Raw genomic sequence first — 8,139 nt, 5'->3', positions numbered from 1 at the left:
CAAATTTTATGCTTATCATATTAAGCTTTTTTTTTTTTTAAGTCACATATAAAGCTTCCTGTCTGTTCCTTTCAGATCCCATTCCTTTTTTTCTTTGCCTAGGTAAACACTATTCTGAATTTGGTGCTTGTATTAGTCCATTCTCACACTGCTAATAAAGACTGGGTAATTTATAAAGAAAAGAGGTTTGGGGGTGGAGCAAGATGGCCGAGTAGGAACAGCTCCAGTCTCCAGGTCCCAGCACCAGCGACACAGAAGACTGGTGATTTCTGCATTTTCAACTGAGATACCCAGTTCATCTCACTAGGGAGTGCCGGACAATCGGTGCTGTTCAGCTGCTGCAGCCCGACCAGCGAGAGCTGAAGCAGGGCTAGGCATCGCCTCACCTGGGAAGTGCAAGGGGGAAGGGAATCCCTTTTCCTAGCCAGGGGAACTGAGACAACACCTGGAAAATCGGGTAACTCCCACCCCAATACTGCGCTTTACCAAGGGTCTTAGCAAACGGCACATCAGGAGATTATATCCCATACCTGGCTGGGAGGGTCCCATGGAGCCTCCCTCATTGCTAGCACAGCAGTCTGCGATCTAACGGCAAGGCAGCAGCAAGGCTGGGGGAGGGGCGCCCGCCATTGCTGAGGCTTAAGTAGGTAAACAAAGCTGCTGGGAAGCTCCAATTGGGTGGAGCCCACAGCAGCTCAAGGAGGCCTGCCTGTCTCTGTAGACTCCACCTCTGGGGACGGAGCACAGCTAAACAAACAAGAAAAGCAGCAGAAACCTCTGCAGATGCAAACGACCCTGTCTGACAGCTTTGAAGAGAGCAGTGGATCTCCCAACACAGAGGTTGAGATCTGAGAACGGACAGACTGCCTGCTCAAGTGGGTCCCTGACCCTGAGTAGCCTAACTGGGAGACATCCCCGACTAGGGGCAGACCGACACCCCACACCTCACACGGCAGGGTACATCCCTGAGACGAAGCTTCCAAAGCAAGAATCAGACCAGTACACTTGCTGATGTTCAGCAATATTCTATCTTCTGCAGCCTCCGCTGCTGATACCCAGGCAAACAGGGTCTGGAGTGGACTTCAAGCAATCTCCAACAGACCTACAGCTGAGGGTCCTGACTGTTAGAAGGAAAACTAACAAACAGGAAGGACACTCACACCAAAACCCCATCAGTAAGTCACCATCATCAAAGACCAGAGGCAGATAAAACCACAAAGATGGGGAAAAAGCAGAGCAGAAAAGGTGGAAATTCAAAAAATCAGAGCACATCTCTCCCTCCAAAGGAACACAGCTCATCACCAGCAACGGATCAAAGCTGGATGGAGAATAACTTTGATGAGTTGAGAGAAGGCTTCAGTCAATCAAACTTCTCAGAGCTAAAGGAGGAATTACATACTCAGTGTAAAGAAACTAAAAATCTTGAAAAAAGAATGGAAGAATGGATAACTAGAATAATCAATGCAGAGAAGGCCATAAACAAACTGACAGAGATAAAAACCATGACACGAGAAATACGTGACAAACGCACAAGCTTCAGTAACCGACTCGATCAACTGGAAGAAAGAGTATCAGCGATTGAGGATCAAGTGAATGAAATGAAGCGAGAAATCTAAAGAAAAAAGAGGAAAAAGAAATGAACAAAGCCTTCAAGAAGTATGGGATTATGTGAAAAGACCAAGTCTACGTCTGATTGCGGTGCCTGAAAGTGAGGGGGAAAATAGAACCAAGTTGGAAAACACTCTTCAGGATATCATCCAGGAGAACTTCCCCAACCTAGAAAGGCAGGCCAACATTCAAATTCAGGAAATACAGAGAATGCCACAAAGATACTCCTCGAAAAGAGCAACTCCAAGACACATAATTGTCAGATTCACCAAAGTTGAAATGAAAGAAAAACTGTTAAGGGCAGCCAGAGAGAAAGAAAGATCGGGTTACGCACAAAGGGAAGCCCATCAGACTAACAGCAGATCTCTCAGCAGAAACTCTACAAGCCAGAAGAGAGTGGGGGCCAATATTCAACATTCTTAAAAGAATTTTCAACCCAGAATTTCATATCCAGCCAAACTAAGTTTCATAAGTGAAGGAGAAATAAAATCCTTTACAGATAAGCAAATGCTTAGAGATTTTGTCACCACCAGGCCTGCCTTACAAGAGACCCTGAAGGAAGCCCTAAACATGGAAAGGAACAACCGGTACCAGCCAATGCAAAAACATGTCAAAATGTAAAGACCATTGATGCTAGGAAGAAACTGCATCAACTAACGAGCAAAATAACCAGTTAATATCATAATGACAGGATCAAGTTCACACATAACAATATTAACCTTAAATGTAAATGGACTAAATGGTCCAGTTAAAAGACACAGACTGGCAAATTGGATAAAGAGTCAAGACCCATCAGTCTGCTGTATTCAGGAGACCCATCTCACATGCAGAGACACACATAGGCTCAAAATAAAGGGATGGAGGAAGATCTACCAAGCAAATGGAGAACAGAAAAAAGCAGGGGTTGCAATCCTAGTCTCTGATAAAAGAGACTTTAAACCATCAAAGATCAAAAGAGACAAAGAAGACCATTACATAATGGTAAAGGGATCAATTCAACAGGAAGAGCTAACTATCCTAAATATATATGCACCCAATACAGGAGCACCCAGATTCATAAAGCAAGTCCTTAGAGACTTACAAAGAGACTTAGACTCCCATACAATAATAACGGGAGACTTCAACACCCCACTGTCAACGTTAGACAGATCAATGAGAGAGAAAGTTACAAGGTTATCCAGGAATTGAACTCATTTCTGCACCAAGTGGACATAATAGACATCTACAGAACTCGCCACCCTAAATCAACAGAATATACATTCTTCTCAGCACCACATCACACTTATTCCAAAATTGACCACATAATTGGAAGTAAAGCACTCCTCAGCAAATGTACAAGAACAGAAATTATAACAAACTGTCTCTCAGACCACAGTGCAATCAAACTAGAACTCAGGACTAAGAAACTCAATCAAAACCGCTCAACTACATGGAAACAGAACAGCCTGCTCCTGAATGACTACTGGGTACATAACGAAATGAAGGCAGAAATAAAGATGTTCTTTGAAACCAATGAGAACAAAGATACAACATACCAGAATCTCTGGGACACATTTAAAGCAGTGTGTAGAGGGAAATTTATAGCACTAAATGCCCACAAGAGAAAGCTGGAAAGATCTAAACTTGACACTCTAACATCACAATTAAAAGAGCTAGAGAAGCAAGAGCAAACACATTCAAAAGCTAGCAGAAGGCAAGAAGTAACTAAGATCAGAGCAGAACTGAAGGAGATAGAGACACAAAAAGCCCTCCAAAAAAATCAATGAATCCAGGAGTTGGCTTTTTGAAAAGATCAACAAAATTGATAGACCGCTAGCAAGACTAATAAAGAAGAAAAGAGAGAAGAATCAAATAGATGCAATAAAAAATGATAAAGGGGATATCACCACCGACCCCACAGAAATACAAACTACCATCAGAGAATACTATAAACACCTCTGCGCAAATCAACTAGAAAACCTAGAAGAAGTGGATAATTTCCTGGACACTTACACTCTCCCAAGACTAAACCAGGAAGAAGTTGAATCCCTGAATAGACCACTAGCAGGTTCTGAAATTGAGGCAATAATTAATAGCCTACCCACCAAAAAAAGTCCAGGACCAGATGGATTCACAGCTGAATTCTACCAGAGGTACAAGGAGGAGCTGGTACCATTCCTTCTGAAACAATAGAAAAAGAGGGAATCCTCCTTAACTCATTTTATGAGGCCAACATCATCCTGATACCAAAGCCTGGCAGAGACACAACAAAAAAGAATTTTAGACCAATATCCCTGATGAATATCGATGCAAAAATCCTCAATAAAATACTGGCAAACTGAATCCAGCAGCACATCAGAAAGCTTATCCACCATGGTCAAGTGGGCTTCATCCCTGGGATGCAAGGCTGGTTCAACATTCGCAAATCAATAAACGTAATCCAGCATATAAACAGAACCAAAGACAAAAACCACATGATTATCTCAATAGATGCAGAAAAGGCTTTTGACAAAATTCAACAGCCCTTCATGCTAAAAACGCTCAATAAATTCGGTATTGATGGAATGTATCTCAAAATAATAAAAGCTATTTATGACAAACCCACAGCCAATATCATACTGAATGAGTAAAAACTGGAAGCATTCCCTTTGAAAACTGGCACAAGACAAGGATACCCTCTCTCACCACGCCTATTTAACATAGTGTTGGAAGTTCTGGCTAGGGCAATCAGGCAAGAGAAAGAAATAAAGGGTATTCAGTTAGGAAAAGAAGTCAAATTGTCCCTGTTTGCAGATGACATGATTGTATATTTAGAAAACCCCATTGTCTGAGCCCAAAATCTCCTTAAGCTGATAAGCAACTTCAGCAAAGTCTCAGGATACAAAATTAATGTGCAAAAATCACAAGCATTCTTATACACCAGTAACAGACAAAAAGAGAGCCAAATCATGAATGAACTTCCATTCACAATTGCTTCAAAGAGAATAAAATACCTAGGAATCCAACTTAAAGGGATGTAAAGGACCTCTTCAAGGAGAACTACAAACCACTGCTCAGTGAAGTAAAAGAGGACACAAACAAATGGAAGAACATACCATGCTCATGGATAGGAAGAATCAATATCATGAAAATGGCCATACTGCCCAAAGTAATTTATAGATTCAATGCCATCCCCATCAAGCTACCAATGAGTTTCTTCACGGAATTGGGAAAAAACTGCTTTAAAGTTCATATGGAACCAAAAAAGAGCCTGCATTACCAAGACAATCCTAAGTCAAAAGAAGAAAGCTGGAAGCATCACGCTACCTGACTTCAAACTATACTACAAGGCTACAGTAACCAAAACAGCATAGTCCTGGTACCAAAACAGAGATACAGACCAATGGAACAGAATACAGTCCTTAGAAATAATACCACACATCTACAGCCATCTGATCTTTGACAAACCTGACAAAAACAAGAAATGGGGAAAGGATTCCCTATTTAATAAATGATGCTGGGAAAATTGGCTGGCCATAAGTAGAAAGCTGAAACTGGATCCTTTCCTTACTCCTTATATGAAAATTAATTCAAGATGGATTAGAGACTTAAATGTTAGACCTAATACCATAAAAACCCTAGAAGAAAATCTAGGTAATACCATTCAGGACATAGGCATGGGCAAAGACTTCATGTCTAAAACACCAAAAGCAACGGCAACAAAAGCCAAAGTTGACAAATGGGATCTAATTAAACTAAAGAGCTTCTGCACAGCAAAAGAAACTACCATCAGAGTGAACAGACAACCTACAGATGGGAGACAATTTTTGCAATCTACTCATCTGACAAAGGGCTAATATTGAGAACCTATAAAGAACTCAATCAAATTTACAAGAAAAAAACAAACAACCTCATCAGAAAGTGGGCAAAGGATATGAACAGACACTTCTCAAAAGAAGACATTCATATAGCCAACAGACACATGAAAAAATGCTCATCATCACTGGCCATCAGAGAAATGCAAATCAAAACCACAATGAGATACCATCTCACACCAGTTAGAATGGCAATCATTAAAAAATCAGGAAACAACAGGTGCTGGAGAGGATGTGGAGAAACAGGAACACTTTTACACTGTTGGTGGGATTGTAAACTAGTTCAACCATTGTGGAAAACAGTGTGGCGATTCCTCAAGGATCTAGAAGTAGAAGTACCATATGACCCAGCCATCCCATTATTGGGTATATACCCAAAGGATTATAAGTCATGCTGCTATAAAGACACATGCATACGTATGTTCATTGTGGCACTATTCACAATAGCAAAGACTTGGAATCAACCCAAATGTCCATCAGTGACGGACTGGATTAAGAAAATGTGGCACATATACACCATGGAATACTATGCAGCCATAAAAAAGGATGAGTTTGTGTCTTTTGTAAGGACATGGATGCAGCTGGAAACCATCATTCTCAGGAAACTATGGCAAGAACAGAAAACCAAACACCACATGTTCTCACTCATAGGTGGGAACTGAACAATGAGATCACTTGGACTCGGGAAGGGGAACATCCCACACCTGGGCCTATTGTGGAGAGGGGGAATGGGGAAGGGATTGCATTGGGAGTTATACCTGATGTAAATGATAATTTGATGGGTGCTGACGAGTTGATGGGTGCAGCACACCAACATGGCACAAGTATACATATGTAACAAACCTGCACGTTATGCACATGTACCCTAGAACTTAAAGTATAATAAAAAATAAAAAAAGAAAAGAGGTTTAATTGACTCATAGTTTTGCATGGCTGGGGAGGCCTCAGAAAACTTACAATCATGGCAGAAGGAGATGCAAACACATCCTTCTTCATATGGCAGCAGCAGAGAGAATAAGAGCCCAGCAAAGGGGGAAGCCACTAAACCATCAGATCTCATGAGAACTCACTATGATGGGAACAGAATGAGGGAAACCAGCCCCATGATTCACTTATCTCCACATGGTCCCGCCCTTGACACATGGGGATTATTACAATTCAAGACGAGATTTTGGGTGGGGACACAGCCAAATCATATCAGTGCTTATTATCCACATGCTGTTATTCCTATATTTATGTATCCATAAATAATACTATAGTATTGTTTTGCTCTTTTGTACTTTAAATGGTATATCATACATACTATTCTGTACCTTCCCACTTTTGGTGGTTGTTTATACAAGTAATGAGTCATTATACAGTTATATTCCATTATGCCAAAGTTTATCCATTATCCCGTGGATGGACTTCTGGTGCTTTCTGTTTTGCTATATAAACAATACTGTGTACATTTTTGTACATCTCCTTTACACATGAAATAGTTTCTCAACATGTTCATGTGCACACAAATCATTTGGTGGGTCTTGTTAAAATGCAGACTGATTCAGTACGTTTGGGGTGGGACCTGCAAATTGTACTCATATGAAGAAAAATGGGAGAAACATATAAAGTTAATGCTATTGTAGAAAATACCAAAAAAAGACAAAAGTGGCCTCATAATCTAGTATCTAGTATAGCAGAGTGGTTTAAACATGGCCCCTTTAAGTTCAGTGTTTGAATTACAACCCAACTATTTGCAAGTTGAGTGACTTTGGATAGGTCATTTAATGTCTCCAAACTTGCTCTTCTCATTTAGAAAATGAGGATTGTTATAATAGCACCTAGATTACATGGTTGTGATGAGGCAATTTGCTAATATACTAGATACAGAATGCTTAGGACATTGTCTGGCACATAGCAAAAACGCACTAAAATTTGAGCTATTATTGTTAACTTTTAGGCTCCCCCCCATGAATATATTATTTCCCTCCAAATGGATCACATTGTACATGCTATTTTTTTTTTTTTTTTTGCTTTCTGAATTGACATTTATTTCTGTACAGTCAGTTGCACAGTGGTCTGTGATCATTGGATAGAAGATTGGTAGTTAAAATTCACACAATATAAAAGCTGTTTCTACTCCAGTCTTTTTTTTTTTTTTTAAGAGGTTTATGCATTTTAATTTTTTTTTCCCCATCAATTCGTCATTTATATCAGGTATAACTCCCAATGCAATCCCTCTCCCCTCCCCCTTCCCCATGATAGGCCCCGATGTGTGATGTTCCCCTTCCCGAGTCCAAGTGATGTCATTGTTCAGTTCCCACCTATGAGTGAGAATATGTGGTGTTTGGTTTTCTGTTCTTGTGATAGTTTGCTAAGAATGATGGTTTCCAGCTGCATCCATGTCCCTACAAAGGACGCAAACTTATCCTTTTTTATGGCTGCATAATATTCCATGGTGTATATGTGCCACATTTTCTTAATCCAGTCTGTCACAGATGGACATTTGGGTTGATTCCAAGTCTTTGCTATTGTGAATAGTGCCGCAATAAACATGCATGTGCATGTGTCTTTATAGCAGCATGATTTATAATCCTTTGGGTATATACCCAGTAGTGGGATGGCTGGGTCATATGGTACATCTAGTTCTAGATCCTTGAGGAATCGCCATACTGTTTTCCATAATGGTTGAACTCGTTTACAATCCCACCAACAGTGT

This window comes from Trachypithecus francoisi, unplaced genomic scaffold, assembly GCF_009764315.1.
Source record: "Trachypithecus francoisi isolate TF-2019V2 unplaced genomic scaffold, Tfra_2.0 Lachesis_group4, whole genome shotgun sequence".
NCBI lineage: Eukaryota > Metazoa > Chordata > Mammalia > Primates > Cercopithecidae > Trachypithecus > Trachypithecus francoisi.
Note: the sequence above shows the minus strand (reverse complement) of the source record.